The following is a 16,913-nucleotide window of genomic DNA, read 5'->3' as shown; positions in this document are numbered from 1 at the left end:
TACATTTTAAGTGAGACTAGATACAGCTATGGGAGCTAGTCATTTGCATTAGCAGCACAAACTTATATTTTGAAATTATGAATTTTTGCTGAGGAATATGCACTTCAGCATCTTGATAATAGCTCCGATCAGAGGATAAGAACCAATCTCTTTTAGATGAAAGTATTGTTGCACCGAGATCCTGTTTACCTCCAGTTTTGCATCTTACCTCTCCAGAAATGTTAGTCAGGCTTGGCATGTTTCCCATGCAGGGATCGGAATACAGGAATTCCTTAATTAACTTCACACAACCTCTGACACAGGAGCCGAGGCCTGTGCACACGGAAGATGACGTGGAGAGTCAGTAATAGCAATACAAGACACATGTCCCCCCTGCACTTCCAATTCTCTACCAGAGAGAGACAGAGGGCGGTTACAGAGCTCGGCATCTGCTCTCATCGGTATCAGTGCAAGGCTGTTTCTGTGGCTCGGAAACTGTGCTAAGTGAAAAAGAAAAAAAAAATCTACACAAAGACAAATGCTGTCTAAACAAAGAAAAATACCTAAACACACACACACACAAATCCTGAAAAACACAAATCATGGTCTTTATGATTTGGGAAAAGCTGCTTTACACCAGTTTACTCTGGCACACAAACCGAATGTAATCTCAAGCCCCAGTCTGTGGATGAAAAATCAGAGTACACCCACTAAACCATCTGCAAGGCTCTGCCTCAACAGGAAGATTTCAGCCTCCGTGGATGTCAATTAAAAGTTCACATTGGATCAATCCATATTAATCATAACAGCCCCAAGTCTGTCCTGCAAGTAGAGGGACACAAAAATATTACTTGGAGGGGCACGGGATGATGACACATTTGGGTAAGAGCACAGCACACCAGCGTTTTTCTGCTCATAGCTATCCTGTGGTATGTAAGAACACGCACTGGAACAGATCGTCCGGAAAGGGCACGGAGTCCCCCTCCCTGGCGACATTCCAGCACCGTCTGGAGGCAGTCCCGTGCCACGTACACTGGGATGGCCCAGCATGAGCAGAGAGGCCGGGCCATCTGACCCACTGCGGTCCAACCTGACACATTCTGTGAATTGTGCCGTAGCCACTGTGTCCGCGCACCTTATCGCTGCTGTCAATATTCAGAAAGTAACGCCTTAGTTCCAGTCACTGCCCAACCACGCTCAGGCTTCTCTAGAGGGGGGAACCCGGGAGGAGGGCCCCCAATCACCTCTAGCACGCAGCACCGTGTCCTGCCCCAGCTCCGGGGAAGCTCCGTTTAAAGGCGCTGAGTATCCCCGCGGGGAAGGGGCGGAGGAGGGACAGGAGAGAACCCCCAGCCCGGAGCCCCCTCACACCGCCCTGGCCCCGCCCCCCCGGCGGGCTCCGCCTTCCCCCGCTCCGCCTTCCCCCGCTCCGCCTTCCCCCGCTCCGCCTTCCCCCGCCCCGCCATCCCCCGCCCCGCCTTCCCCCGCCCCGCCTTCCCCCGCCCCGCCTTCCCCCGCCCCGCCTTCCCCCGCCCCGCCTTCCCCCGCCCCGCCTTCCCCCGCCCCGCCTTCCCCCGCTCCGCCTTCCCCCGCTCCGCCTTCCCCCGCTCCGCCTTCCCCCGCTCGTTGCCGCGCACCTTCGCGCTCCCCGCTCCCCCCCATCCGCTGCTTCCGCCAAGTCTCGCGAGAGCCGTGCGGTCCGGCGCGCGCGGGCCGCGCCATGTCGGATGCTGTTGGGCGCAGCCGGGGCCCCGCCCCGCCCGGCGGCCCCAGCGCCCCGCACTGAGCCCGGAAGCGCTTCCCGGCCGCGCTCTGCCCCGGGAGCCCGTGCCCGGTCCCGCCGCCGCTCCCCGCGCCCGCCGGGGCACGCGCCTCTCCTTCTCCCTCTCCCCTTTCTCAGCAGGAGCGGGGGGGATCCCCGCAGCGGGGCCCGGGGCAGAGCCGGGGGGCGGGAATGCAGCCGCCGGAGCTGCAGCCGCAGCCGGAGCCGAGCCGCCAGCGCAGCACGGTGAGGGGGGGCGGTGGTCAGGGAGAGGGGCGGGGGGTGAATCTGGGGGCGGGCGGGGCCGCCCCGCTGCCGAGGGCCGGGGAGGGAGGCTCGGGGGACACCCTCCGTCCCCCCATCCCCCCGGGCTGTGGGTGTCCCCCCCCCCGTCCCCGTGAGGGAGCGGGCTGAGCCGTCCCGGGGGACACCGACGGGCTGCCCCGGGGAACAGGGGTGTCCTGCCCTGCGTGGGCCCGGGTGTGGTGACGGGAGGCGGCTCGTGTTGATCCTGGCTCCTGTTTTGCTGCCGCACTCCCACGCAGCGAGCAGGGAAAACTTTGGTCTTTGTTTTTGGAGCCCTTTGCGGAGCGAGGCGGGCGGACTGCCCGGGGATCCCGTGCGGGTGTTCCCTCGGCGGAGGCTGTGCCGTCTGCCGGGCCACTGGTGCTGCTTTTGGTGCGTGAAAATAAATTAAATAATAAAAAGCGAATGGATTCACAGGTAAACGCTGCCGCTGCCCCTTGGACGTGACTGCAGCGCGATGCTGCTGCTGCTGTGCTTTGGCTCTAGAAATAGAAGGCCCCCAAAGGTAGCAAGGCCTTGGCTATGCTCTGCCCAGGATCTTGGCTTCAGGTCGGGTTTGAGATCTTATCGACTGCTTGTATTGGCTCTGAGGAAGATTAACTCGAGTTTCATTTTAGTTGGTTTTTCTAATGTAAGTGGATATGGTGATGGATGCGGCTCTTAACACTGTTCAGTGTTGGTGTGGGACTGTGCAGTGGCTGTGCTTTTCCCCTTGCTCAAACATAACTTGAAACATGATATTAGCCGTTGTTTCCCTGGCTTTGGCAAGGAGAAAACAAGGAGAGGAAAGACAATTGCTTAGATGGCTTAGATCTGTACTTCAGAGTTTGGTGGAGATTCCCTGTGTCCAGAACAAATGGAATGGCTCAGATACGCCACACTAGGAAAGTGATGGGAAAACTTAAAGTAAGACACTGTTCAGGTAAACAGGCATAAACCTGTCATGGAAGGTCTCAATGCTGATAGGTTTGAAGATGCTATTCTTGAATTCTAAATAAATACCGAGAGTGGTCAGGTCAACCTGTCCAGCTGATGTGTCAATATGTGTTTGTTATTTTTAGTGCTGGTGTTTCCTGTGACAAAATAGAGTAGCATTTCTTTATGGGCTTATGTTCTGGAGCAGGACCACCTGATCACTAATGTTTCCAGAGGACTTAGTATAACAGAACTCTTTAAACTTACCGGTAAAGCTTGTGTGGTCAAAGGCCAGTCCCTGTTCTGGTAACTTTATTTTTGTTTTCACAATCTGCAAGAAAAGCAATACTTTCTTCTGCCGCTCCTTAAGTATATTTGTAGTTAATATATTTCATGTAAAAAGAAGAAATGTTAAATTCATTTCCTCTTTGTAGAGAGAGAGGAACAGCATTCTTAAAAATAAAGTATTTCACAACATTTGTCAAAGCTTGCACTTTGTCCTGCCTTGTGAATGGTGTCTGTTGACTGCAGCAATCTGAAGAGTGCTATAAAAACCTGTATTAAAGTATATATATAGATTGCCTCAGTTTGTCCATAAAATTACCAACATACCAAATTTTGCATGCATTAGTAAAGAATAATAAAATCTGCATTTAAGCCTGCCTTTAATCTTTTGGTTTAAACACAGGTAGCTGGGTGTGATGTATTCTTACTATGAAATTATACTTTCATGATGTATTTTTTTCATCTTGGGTCGTAACCTTTACAGATAATGCTTGGAGATAAATATAATGAGGGTATTGTGAGATTTATGTCCATTCTTGTTTTCTGAATCTCATTGAGGCTCCTGTTTCTTTCCATGACTTTTCATCTTGAGGAAGAGAAAACATATCTGACTTTCAGCCAGCTTTGGTGATGTCTGTGCTGGTGTCTCTCTGTTGAGTTGCAGAGTAAAAGGTAATCCTGATGGAAAAACACTCCTTTGAAGTCATCCACAAGGGTACATTGATGTGCTTCTTTGGGTTATCCAGCAGTAGCTCTCCTCTGTCCCCTCAAGAATTATGTAGGGCTTAAATGAAGTTTTTGGTTATGCTGGTCTGTAGAGGCTTGCTTTCTCCTGACTTCAAACCTGTGGTGGTTCATTTTGTGTGTATTTGTAAACAGCATAAGTAGCCCCAAAGTATGAGCTGCAAAAGTGTTCTTGGTTAGGGCAAGAGTTCCATGGGTGTGTGCTGTAGTACATAATAAATAGGAAACCTAAGATGTTTTACTGAGTTATTTTTCAAAGCGCTTTGTCTTCAACTGGGATGATTTTCAAATCCCTGCTTTCACAGCTTCAGTGTTTCAACAAAATCATCAGCACAAGCAAAAGCCTTTGATTTCCTTTTTTGACACCAAAGGTATTTTAGTGCCGATGGAGTCATTGAGTAAATTATCAAATCTGGTAAGTTTTGGGTAATGTCAGGTCTGTTGTGCCTGCTTAGTCATCCAGCTCAACCCTGCTGTGACACTTTGTGCTCTGGGAGCATCTCTGGTGCTGCTCTTCCACTGCTGCGGGCTGAAGTGGGTGCACTGCCTGTGTGTGCACACATAAGTGCAAGGAAAGTGTAACTAAAGGTGTTGGCAGTGGAAGGTATTTTTCCTACATGGCATGGTTAAAAGGCAGGTGACAAATGGGCTGTGAAACTAAGATGGTTCATACAAAGCCTGAAACATTATCATAAGCTTTTGGACTGCTTTTGACTGCAAGGTACATGGTAGAAATATCTGTAACTTGTGGTTTTGCAATATCTTTTCCTGTCCCTGTTGCTGTCTTTACTCAAACAGAAAAATAAAGACAAACTGAAAAATTTTGGGGCTGCCTAGTGCAGTAAACTGATATTAGGGATTTACTTTCAAACCTCTGGCAAAGTTTTCTATTATTGTATTTTTCTTTTCCAAGTTGGAACTCTTGGTTTTCTATATAATAAAAATTTTCTCTGGGCTTATTTCTGTATGGGCACAGTAGACTTAAATACTGTCCAGAGGGCACTATTGCCTGTCTTGTTTCTGTGAGAGATTGAGAACCCTTTTGCAGAAGTTCAGTGTGTGGTGATGTCATGATGCCAGTTCTCACCTGTGAAGCTCTCACCGTAAATGGAAAGAGTAGTTTTGAAATACTTGTTTAGACTCGTGTGTGCAAATGTTGAAGGTGTTGGTTGAAAACACTGCTAGAATAAGTTCCTGTAGTCTGCCAAACCATCAAGTGTCAGTCAAAGTTGTCCTTTGAAAGGATTTCAGACTGTGAATTGCTCAAAATACTTAAGCAGAATGCTCTCTCCAGCTCCAGACGGTTATAGTGTAGGTGTTCTGTGGTATTGAATATCTGTGCTGGGTATCTCCTGTTCTGTGTGAGGAGAGTGATTGGTCAGCAACTTGTGTGCTGTGTCAGTCGGTGTTTAAGAGGTGGCACTGTGGTATTTGTGTCCAGGAGACTCATGTGCACAACTTCCGGAAAAAAGGTCACTGAGGTGTTTTCATTGACTTGAGAAGCTGAAATATGTGTCACAAAATTCAGTATATAATGTGAGACAATGCCACTGTATTGCTTATACTGTTCAAGTTGTGCAGTGAGCTCTTATTGTTTGGCATTTTTCTTGTTCTTTTTTTTTCTTTTTGAAGGTTAATTATACCAGATGGATCACAATGTCTGTCTCAGCTTAATGTCAGAGTGGAAGTAACATGTCAGTATTCTTACACCCCATTGATTACTGTGTTGAATGTTTCTCCCTATTCAAGTGTTGTTTTAAAATGGCCAGCATAGCACTACAGTGTAAAAATGAAAAATGCCATCTCTGTTGAGGTTATATAGAGCTTTGTGTTTTCAAAAAGCATTCGTTCTTCAGTTCCTGGTGGGCTTTGTTTTATTAAGGGCCTGAATGCAAAGAAGTGGTATTTTAAAAGCATTGAATTACCAGGTTTTGTCCTAATTTGGCTCTATTAAAAGGAAAATTGCTGCTCTTTTCAGAGAGTTGTTTAAAGCACAGGGCTTTGTAAGCAAATAGCAAAGTCATAAAGAGAGAAGAGAGAGGTCATTCTGCTGTGCTAATGTTTAGCAGCCTGGCTGTCACAGCTCAAGTACAGATGTTTTCCTACCTGCATGGGGTGTGGGCTTCCTGCTGGATCATTGAGTGTTTTCTGGAAAACACCTTTCAGCAGATTCTGTTTAGTCTTGTTCCAAGCTCACAATAAAATACTTTCTTTCAAATGAAATTGCATATCCACTAAAGTGTATATTAATTTGAAAAGTGGGTCAATTTCTGTGGAATCGTGGTTGAAAAAAAAAAAAAAAACCTGTTGCTATCAGTATTTGTCTTGGATGTTGTGGCAGGAACAAAACTTGTACTTTTTAATAAACTGCATTCAGTATTGACTATTTCTTACCAGATTTGGTAAAAAGAACCACAGAAGTGCTGTATTTTAATCTTGCTACAGCGTTAAGCATTTTTCCATTCCTCAGTTATATTCTGAGGTGATTTGCCCCCAAGTCTCATCTGTTTGAACAACTCTTCCTGGTTTACAGTGTCACAGCTGCATTAGGAAGGGGCTGGCCAAAAGGCTTGGTTTGTTCTATGTATGTTTTTTGTCACGTTGGTATAAATCCTCAAGTGTAAATCTTTGTCTTCAGTGGGGAGTTTGTGTACTTTGGCTTGACTCAAGATGTGGGCATTTTTTCCTAGCACTTGAAAGAGTTACAGATTTGTTTTGTTCTTTCAGTTTGGGCATAGGATCAGTAATAGTTTATGAATAGGAGATGGCTGGTCTTTGTTGTCTTTTTTTTTCCTTTTGCCTACATGTTGTGCAAGTTATGAAAGAAATTTGCTTTCATGCGGATGTTCTCGAAGATCAGCTTGCAGAAATTTTCAGCCAGGTACTAGGCTGTTGCAGAGCATTGCATTAAAATGTGTCTGCCTTTTTTTCTTGAAATTCTCTTATTTATCTTGAAAGAATAGTAATTTTCACTGTAATCCTGCTAATGTTGGATCAGAAATGATGTGTCTAGATAAGATGAAGTGTTAATTTGGTACAATTTCTCTGTTGCTTCATATTTGCTCCAAAAAATACGAATAGGCTAAATCTCTACTAGCAGGCATTGCATCAAATATCATCTTCTCACTGCTGATTTGAATGTGTTAAAAACTTTGAAGTTATTTTCTGGATATTCTGCTGAAAAGTCACTTTATGTTCTTTCCTGGTAAAAGTCAAGTTTTAGCTGCAGTTGTGATGGGGACGTTTGCAAATATGACTTCAGTAATTGCTGATTAAGTGTTTTAGCTGAATTTGGAACACTTACATGAAATTATATTTTAAATCTTTTGTCAGTGCTTTTGTACATTAGCATGGATTTTTTTCAACTCATTAATAAGTTTCAAATGTAGAGCACAGGGGAGCCGCTGTTTGAGTCTTTTATCTGTGCTTTGTTTCCTGCTGTTTGGGCAGCATCATGAAAATGTGGTTATAAAAGTTTGCATACTGTCCCAACTTCATGAGCACCAATGTGTTACACCGGTGTTTCACAATGGATCTCACAGTTGGGCTGAATGCTTCATGCACTGGGAGTAAGAACTTTTGGAGTAATTGCTCAGGAATATGTTTGCAGTTTTGTGCTTTCTCCTGCTCTTATACTGAAGCTGTTACTCTTGGATGTGTGTTGGTTTTAGTAGCAGGCAGTGACAGTGAGAATTGTCCCTGTTCACATCCAACTTCCTTCTGTGTTGGTTTGAGTTCATTGGCGCTTTCTGCAACAAACATATTTAATTACTGTTTTCTTGGAATATCCAGTTTAACGAAGAGAGGTCAGACAGGGAAGAGTTTGTACCACATCTGTTGCAGCTGAATTAAGTTCATAAATGGCAGAATGTAGGTTCTCTTAAATGAAATTTGCCTCTTTGCTTTTGAAGCCCAGCCTCTTAGATGCTGTAAATGCTTCTTTTGCTTTAAAGAAAGTTCCAAGTCAAGTAAATGTTCTACCTGCCAATCCTTTTCAAGATTTGGGAGTTGAGGTAAATGAGGCTGAAGGTAGCCTTAGGCCTACGAAAGACCTGAGTAAGATCAGCTATTTTGGTCTGTCTTTAGAAATTATCATCTACTGTATTAAAAAAAAAAAAAAAAAAAAAAAAAAAAAAAAAAAAAAAAAGAGAGAGAGAGAAAGAGTTCAAAAATCACATAAGTGTTGAAATAAAGTTCCTTCATCTAGGAGTAAGGGGTCTGTAAGTGGGAGATGGCTTTTGTGGAGGGCAGCTTGAAGTTTTCCAAAGAGAAGAAGGAATCCTCTCAGCACCTCTCTACAACAGGTCTTGATGGTCTTAGTTCCATCAGGTGAGTGACATCTTCCTATAGTAATGTGGACACTGAGGCATCTGCAGTGATCTCTGTAGCTGTTACTCATGGAGGCACTAGTACCAACAACACAGACATTTCTGGTGCTGTGAGAAACACTACTTCTATTTCTGGAGGAACACCCAGTCACTTGAAAGCTGCTTTTCCTTAACTGAGACATTTTACTGGAAAAGTTGTAGCAAAAATTTATGACACTTCTCCTAAGAGCATATGTTATCCAAGATGTGATCAGGGCATGGAGGCTTGTGCTGTTTGATTCTTATCTGTACCACTCAGTCCTTGGGTTTGGATTTCAGCAGTCCCAGTGCAGTTTGTTCTCGTGTCCATCTGTTACTGAGCGGTTGAAGCCCAGCGGTAGTGGACTGGTGTCTTCAGTCTGATGGAGGATTCCTGTCCTGAAAACACAGAGGAGGTGGAAGAAGAGCTCCTACTTCTCTTACCTGTTTAGGAATCCGTATCTTCTGAGCGATTCTGCTCACTCTCCTGGTGGTTGGATGAGGTGGCGGAAATTTATTGCTGCCAGTCCTGGGCTCAGCGAAGCTGTGCTCGCTGTGGGGCTGCAGTTCATGGACTCGGTGGCTCAGAGAACCAGCTGAAGGGGGATTGGTGCTGGGGAGCTGACAGGAAAGAATCAAAAGAAATCTGACTCTCTTCTGTGAATTGAGTTTTGGAAAGACCCCCACAAAACCAAGCAGTCCTTACGTGCTTTCCCCCCCACCACTGAATCCTGTTAAAATCTTTACCACAGACCATTGTTTTGTCCAGCTTCCTGTAAAGAAGTTTAAAGAATGAGACTCTAAAGGTCTCTTGTTGTTTGAAAGTTTTGAAAGGTATAGCTTTTGTGAGCTCTAGAAGAAGAGGGGGGAAAAAAAAAAGAAATAGGTTTAAGTGTTAGAATTTCTATGATTCAGGTGAGAAGAAAGCAGTTGTAACATTGACATTTTGATATGTTTTGTTCTTATGCTTTGATTATGTGCTAGAACACAGATTCCAGAAAGAACAGATGTGTCTTATGGGAGAAGTGTCCTGGTGACAGGAGCAAATTTCTGCTTTGGGGCTACTCTGAATAACTTCTCTTGAGCATAATCCTTGGATTACTCTATCCACTTGACAATTCATGAAATATTGGAGTTTAAGCTTTGCCAGAAGCCTTACTTAGTCAGCCTTGGAGCATGGACTATAGATATTTTGAATTAGTTCCTAAGTGCTGCTTTCTGAACTGTTTTGCCACTGTTGGTTGTAGTGCCATCAGTAAAAATGGTTGACTGCCACATGCTTCTGTAAGCTGCACTCATTTTTAAAATGAAACTATTTATGCACAGTCTGTTTAGTCTGTTCAGAAAATGAACACTCTACATACTTAAGGGGAATGCACTTAGAGTTGCTTAGGGCTTTCTTTTGTCCGCTTTTCTGAGTTTGATTTTGGTGTTTTTTTTTTCACTATAGTTGGATTTATGGGGGATAAGGGTGGTGTTTGTTTTCTTTTCCCAGCAAGTGTATGGTATACTTAGACTTGCAGGGCAAGTTATTTCTGTGTATAACAGAATTTCTGAGTTATGTAAGCATGTTACATAATCATAAAAATAATCTTAATTTTTATTAAACTATAATAAAAGTCAAGCAGGGAGAAAAACTTGGTGTTTGGGGTTATTTGTTCAGTACTGCTAATGATCCCATATTCTGTACTATGAGCATCTTAGTTGTTGGGTTACTTCATAGCATGTACAGGGTGGCAGAATGCCACTAGAAACCTATCCAGTAGACAAATACTCTACCAAAAATTTGGATTTTTTTTTTTTTAAATTCCGAAAGTATTTTGGTGATGATTTCAATAAAGTATTCTTAAAAAGCAGTTAAATAGCTATATTGCATTTGTAGTAAGCAGTATTTAATTTGGGTTCCTTTAATAGTTAATGATTTTACTAGCTATGAAAAAAGACTGCTTAAACATTAAATGAGTTTACTAAGGTGCAAACCTCAAGGTTGAATTATAATAGGTTTTTATTACACATATATTCAAGTACATGAAATTTGTGTTTTATTAAATACTTAAAGATGAGTAACTTCTGAGTATATTACTGAGATTGTAAACCTTTCTGCAGAATAACTTCTCTGAAGGAATCTGTGAGGATTGTAAAGTTGTCTTTAGATGTGTGTTTTAATTCTTATATGATACTGGATTAAACTAATATCAGTTCTATGTATCTCAAAATACTAACATTTTTCAATCACAATATTAGTATTTTGTGTAGTTTGCTCGGGTTTTTGGATTATTTTCTCTATTCTGTGATTTGTATTTGCATATCCCTGAAATTTATAACTAATCTGGTTTGATGGCTTTGTTTTTCCTGTGGTCAAGGCTAAGAACTTTTCCCAGTTCTTCCAAATAAAAAAGAAGATGAAGATTCAGGAAGGCAGGTTTTCATGAGGTTGGGAACAATCAATGCTTCTCCAAGGTTTAGGTTTCTGGATTGCTTGAATATAGATCATGTGGATTTCAGAGAGGTGCTGATTTTTCTGTCATTTAATGTGGAAAATAAGACTTCTAGAGATGTTACATGTTTCACTTCAGTATCTAAATCACTGAGTAAAGTGTGACCCACCAGATGCATTGGTTGCAACCAGAACTGTTGGTTGCATAGTTCCTTGCAACTATGAGGTTCCTGTAACAGGAAAACTGCTAAATGGAATCAAAGAGTTAAGCCTTGGACTGTGACTTGGACTGCTTTCTTAAGGAGAAAGTCTAATTTCTAAGAAGTTTTTGTGCTTTACTTGAAGGGAGAGTCTGCGCTGAGGTCTTCATGGTCAGATCTCATCCTGACACTTGGTCTGACACTTCCTTCTCTCTCACCCTGGCTTCCTGCTTCTGTCTCCAAGTTTTGTGTCTGTCTGGGACACAAGATATTGTGGGGTTTTGAGGGGAATCAGGCAGCTGATCCAGTTTGGGTGAATATTTAGTGTTTTAAATCAAAGTTTAGCTTTGGTGATGTCCATGTTGCCATTTGTGGTGGTGTGTTGGGTGGAGCAAGTGTTAAAAGGAAAGGAGAAGCAAATTCTTCCTTCAAAATTATTGTGTTTTTACTGGTTTCAAGTGATTATGAAACAGTCAGATGATACTTCCTTTGTGACAATTCCTCTTGTGGAAGCAGCCAGAGTGTGTGCTGTTGGAGAGCATTTTATGATGATAAATACTTCCCTAGACAAAGATTCCCCCCCCCCCCCCATCACCACCCCAACTTACTTCCTGAAGTTAAAGGGGTTTTGTGCCTAATACTCGTTTAATTTTTTAAATTTTTTTTTCAGAGTTCAACAGCAGTATTAAAACCACCACTCTTTTGCTGGGATGGCTGTTTCCTTGGTGTTTTGTGTTGTGACGCTGTATGCTGGACCAAAAAAAATGATGGATTTGGATGTTCAGTATTGCTTTTCTGTTGTAACTGTATTTTTGTGTCTCTGCATAGAAGGGAATTAGATTGCAGCCCTATGTTCCCAGTTAAAGTTTGTAGGAAGCTTGGTATTTGAGTGTAGTATGTTCATAATTTTTGGTGCGGTTTTTTTGCCCTTTTGAGGTTTCAGAATTTTTGTTTGTATTTTTTAGGTTTTTGTTTGTTTGTTTTGGGTTTTGTTTGTTTGGTTTTTTGTGTTTGGTTGTTGTTGTTGTTGTTTTGGTTTTTGTTTCTGGAAGTAACATTCAATAGTGTCTTACTCAGCAGTTCTAATATTCCAGAATTCACTGCTAAATTGCCTTTCACTGACTCCCAGACCAGTTTAGGATATGTTTATTACATAGCCTTCATTAGAGATATGTTTGGTTTATGCTATTAATTTCAAAACTGCTTTTAAAATGTAAAATACATTAGGCAGTTCCATTTTATTTAGGTAAAAGCAGTTGTATGAATAATTTTGTAAATTAGGGACACATACTTTTGATTTCTAGTAATGCAAATTTGTGTGGAATTTACTTTCAATCCATTTGAAAATTAGACAAAATGTGTAATAAGATAGTCGAATGAAGAGTAACTCCGTAGGTTAAACTGTGCAGGCAGTATTGGGGAATTGGTGGGTGTTGAGTATCCAAAGTCTTGTGTATTCCCTGAGTGGAGCCCAGTAACCCATCTTGGCAGAAGGTGCCTAAAACAGGGAATCAGTAAGGTTGGATGAGGTGTTATTATAGTGTAAATCTGATAACTGGGGGTTCTTTGGATTGTGGTTCTCGGGTAAATATTGTTAAAAAAAAAAAAATCATCATTTTTCAGCCAATAAAACCCCCAGACTTTAAATAGTCCTGAGTTTGGTTCACCATGATGGAAAACTGGTGGTGTGAAATAGTCGTGAAAATAAGCATCAATTATTTTTGTATTGTCTGGGGTTTTTTAAAACATTAATTACCTTTGTTTTTTTAAAGCTGATGCTGAATCAAAGAACAGGCTTCTCAGAGGTATCTAATTACTTAAATTGTATATTTCTCCAGCAGTTGGAAGGAACAGAATCTGCATATGATTTATAGTCAAACTTAACAGGTTTATTATGGTATTGCTCAGCTCATGTGGCCATTCACATACTGAATGTGTAGCTTTGCTTTCCATCCTGTGGGGGAGGAATGACACAGAACAAAATAGAATAAGGCTTGTGCTTAAACAGCACTAAAATGTCAAAGGTTTTCATCTCCTTCCTTCTCCCCCCTCTTCTTTAAAAGCAGAGAGAAGCCAAAGCTTACACTTGAGTTGGGTTATGTAAATGCTCAGAGCCGAGTTTGTTTGCAGTAAAGTTGTGAGAATTCTGAAGGAGTCATTGGGCTGTTTGGTGAAGCACAGGGTGTGACTACTTGTGCTATGATTTTGGAATCGAGGCATCAGATTACAATGTTATTTTAATGTATTTGTGCTTTCAGCTGGTTAGGTTTGTTTGGGTTTTTTTTTAATTATTCAGAAATGTTCAAATCTCTCACTCTTCTCCTTTGTCCAGGGCAGGCATTATGTATCACTTAGGTGCCTCGGGAGAATACTCTGGTGGCCCTTGTGCTTGGCTGGCCAGGGGGGAGACACCAAGTTATTTTAAACTTCAGATTTTTCTACCCTCTAACCTCCTGCCATATATAAGACTGCATTGGGTTTGTGGGACGATATGACCTTGATTTTTTTCTGATTTTTTTCCCTGTGTGTTTTCTGTACATAATGCCCCTCTAGGACTCAAGAGAGTTAAACAAGAAGACTGGTTTGAAAAGGTTGAAATTATTAGTTGCTAACTGAAGAGCTGGGCATGCTCCACATTATTGCTTTCTACAAACCATATGGACACTCCCACTTCTCAACAGTAAAGAAACTGGGAGATTTGTTAAAGAACTAAATACCACTTCTCTGCTGCAGTATCTAAGCAAAGGAAACCACTGTGACATATCAGGTGAAAGAAAGACTTCTGTGTTCTTGCATCTGAGACACTCAAATTGATGGGTGGGTGTCAGTTCCAGTCTTGGGTTCTGATGGAGGTGAAGAGCCCTGAGCCCAGCACAAATTCCAGAGCAAGCTCGGTGTAGTGTAGAAAATGTTTCAGCAGTTCTTTGGCTGTTGCTTTACTGAGTTACCCAAAAAACTCCATAAATCCTAACAGAAGAGAGAGGTTTATTAAAAAAAAGGAGGATGTGGATTTTGGAGGCTGCACCTACCTTGAGCTGCTAGCCAGCATCTTTTTGGTTTTGAGAAGTGAAATATTACAAACCTCTTTAAGAGCAGAATAAGTATTTTAGGTTGAAGCTGCCTTTGAGCCCTTAGTGTTTTTTTCTTTTTCTTCTAAAGCAGGATTATGAGGATAGCTTCCTAAAAGGGAAATGAAATCAGTGCAGTTTATCCTACCAACCTTAATGGAGTACAGTAAGGCAGATCAGTGTGGAAATGATTTGGCTTTAGGGAGTGTTTAACTTACATGTGTAACTTACATTTTGAAGGATATTTGTCGTGTAGAATAAAAATAAATATTGTAAAAATACTTTGAAATGATACCTTTGAAATTATGAATAGGAACTTTAAGGTTAAATGCTTTGAAAAGTCAAATACTACCTATTCCTGAAAATTCCAGAAAGTGTTCCTCATTCATATTCAGATTTATACCCTTTTTTTTTTCAGTATCTCTACCTGATGAGAGCGACATTTATTTGTAACTTCACCATCAGCCAGCCATGCAGTGTCAGCTCTGGCAAGACTGCCTAGTAGTCAAGGACCTCTTGCCCTCTATTTTGTATTCCTGATTCTGTAAAGCCACAGGGCTGTTCAACATGTTCTTGCTATAGCTTGCAGTCACAGGCTCTGGGAAAGAGCATCCAGCCCTATCATCACAAAAATGGTCTTTTTATGCTCAGCTGTATGTAAAAAGTTACACGTGCTCCAACCAGGAATTGCGTTAATCTCATCACTTGGATTTGAAATTTTCTGGCCTGGTGTCAAACCAACAAAAATAAACAAAAGTTATGACTGATGGCCTGAATACTGCCAACCTGCCTTTGCAGGCACTGTCATCAAGTTAAGTAACTTCAGGTGTCCAGACTGCAAACACAGATTGGGGTAACCTACCAAAGTCGTGACTTACAGCCTTGGACTGATCTGATGTGTGGGTTTTAGGAGGAGTTTGTGCTTTTATGTAACTATAGCTGACCTACAAGTGATTATAATTCATTATTAATCTTCCAATTTAATTTTAGAAAAATAAGAAAACTAGAATAAATGTTAGAAAAAATCAGTTGAAAATTGTGCCCAGAGTATACAGAAGAGCATGAAAGTTATTTGACAGTATGAAGATTGCTGCATTATTAGAATAGAATATTCTAGCTATAAGCATTGTTTTTCAAATGTACAGACTTTGGATACTACATTGAGTTTGGAACAGAAGAATTCACCAAGTAGCTATTAGGTTTTTTATTTGGGAGAAGTAATAAATACAGGAAATAGAAATAATATAAATATATTAACAAACATATACACAAACACACACATAAATCTAGTGAAGAAGTGTCACTGCCCATGATAGTGAGTTTGAATTTTAGGTAATCTTTAAAATCCCTTCTGACTCAACCCCATTCTGTGACTCTAAGCAGAAATTAATTTTGTTCATGAAAAGGTTTAGCGTAGGTGGCTGCAATTTTCCAGCTGTTATCTGTAGTTTCTCGGGTGTTGAGAAAAAACCCACCTGGTTTGGAGCTCTCTCTAGGAAGAGGATACTGTAAAGCTCTCATCAAGTAAAGATACTGGATAATCTTCAAGGTCTTTGAAGCTGTACAAGAATTTTGGCAGGAATGGATCAGTGCATTTTAGGACTAACAGTTCTAAACTAACAGTTTAGTACATCACATTCTAGTCTTTCCATTATCTCTTTCGGCTTATCCCATTTCTGGCCCATGATGATGGAACAAGTGAATCTGAAATAATATTGAGACTTCCTTATGGAGATTTGCTATTCAGGCAATTCCACAGACAGGACAGCTACAGCTTTATCTGAGTGTTGATTGTTTAAACATTACCTTACATACCAGTAATGGAAGGTTACATTCCTTCTTCCTTCAATAGATGTAACAGATGGAAAGCTTATGGAAAGAGGGGAAACACACAGCTTTCCTTTCACCAGACTTTTTTTTAAAAATTATTATTATTGCATTAGTATTTTTTAATAGAGAATGCTGAAGTCAGTGTAGAAAGAAAACATTTCAAAATGTCTGCATTGTGTAGTATCTAAGGCACATTTCCCCATAAAGTCCATCTGGGGCTAAGATGAGATAAAATAATGTTAATAGAAGATGATTGTGGTCTCATGTTGCAGAAACAGCAATCTAATTTTAAGGCATTCTTCCCTCTCTGCCCCCAAACGCAAAGGCAAACAAAGGATGTAAAAAGCATAATCTTGTGTGTATATGACATCTGTATCTACACTTATATAGTTCATACACATACATGCCTGTATATATTTATATTATTGGCAGATAATTTTTTATTTTAAGATGCATCCTGCTTTCCCCAAGGATATTGGGCACAGCAGTTCCCTGACTGTGGCAAATGGTCAAGCACCTATGCAGGTGTGATCATGGATAATCTCAATGTGTCAATATGTTATATTGCAATAAACGTAAATAACATTAATATGACGTGGTGTGTAACTTCTTTATGTGACTGTCTTGCAACACTCCCATGAGCAGGTATTCATGCTCAGACTTGTCAGAAGATACCATAGAATCAGCAAGGTCCATGTTAGATTTCCTTATGTTAAAAAATTCTTCTGGAGTGATGGAAAAGACAGGCACTCTGTGTAACTTGTTCATTGTATTTTATAGCAGTTATTCATGTTAAAGAAATTTACACAGACAGGCCACCAAAGTTTAATTCAAAACTTTAAAAATGGAAGTTGATGCTTTCTGCTGTAGTGAGTATGGTTCATATTTTTCTGTACTGTTGTTCTGTATTGACCCCTGTCTGTTCCTTTTTTTTCTCTGTCAGCTTTCTCCCTTATTGTTTCTTTCTTTTTGTTCCTGTTTATATGTGCTTGTTTGCTTCCCTCCTCAGTCTCGTGTGAAGAGTCATATCCTCCATCAATT

General features: G+C 41.4%; 1 protein-coding gene across 4 annotated transcripts in view; it reads left to right on the top strand.

The window, feature by feature from the left end:
* Window positions 1–1,742: 1,742 nt before the first annotated feature.
* Window positions 1,743–16,913, top strand: part of TAB3 (TGF-beta activated kinase 1 (MAP3K7) binding protein 3) — a 43,334-nt gene continuing 28,163 nt past the window's right edge. For 2 of the 4 annotated variants that reach the window (XM_066176977.1, XM_066176976.1), the window contains exon 1: window positions 1,745–1,987. The gene's annotated coding sequence lies outside the window, so the exon portion shown is untranslated. Of the gene's footprint in view, window positions 1,988–16,913 lie in introns of all 4 variants that reach the window. The other 2 variants (XM_066176978.1, XM_066176975.1) reach the window with 2 other exon arrangements.

This window comes from Chamaea fasciata, unplaced genomic scaffold, assembly GCF_029207755.1.
Source record: "Chamaea fasciata isolate MVZ Bird 193981 ecotype frontalis unplaced genomic scaffold, bChaFas1.0.hap1 SCAF_2, whole genome shotgun sequence".
In the NCBI taxonomy this organism is placed as follows: domain Eukaryota; kingdom Metazoa; phylum Chordata; class Aves; order Passeriformes; family Sylviidae; genus Chamaea; species Chamaea fasciata.
This window is presented reverse-complemented; position numbering and strand designations above follow the sequence as displayed.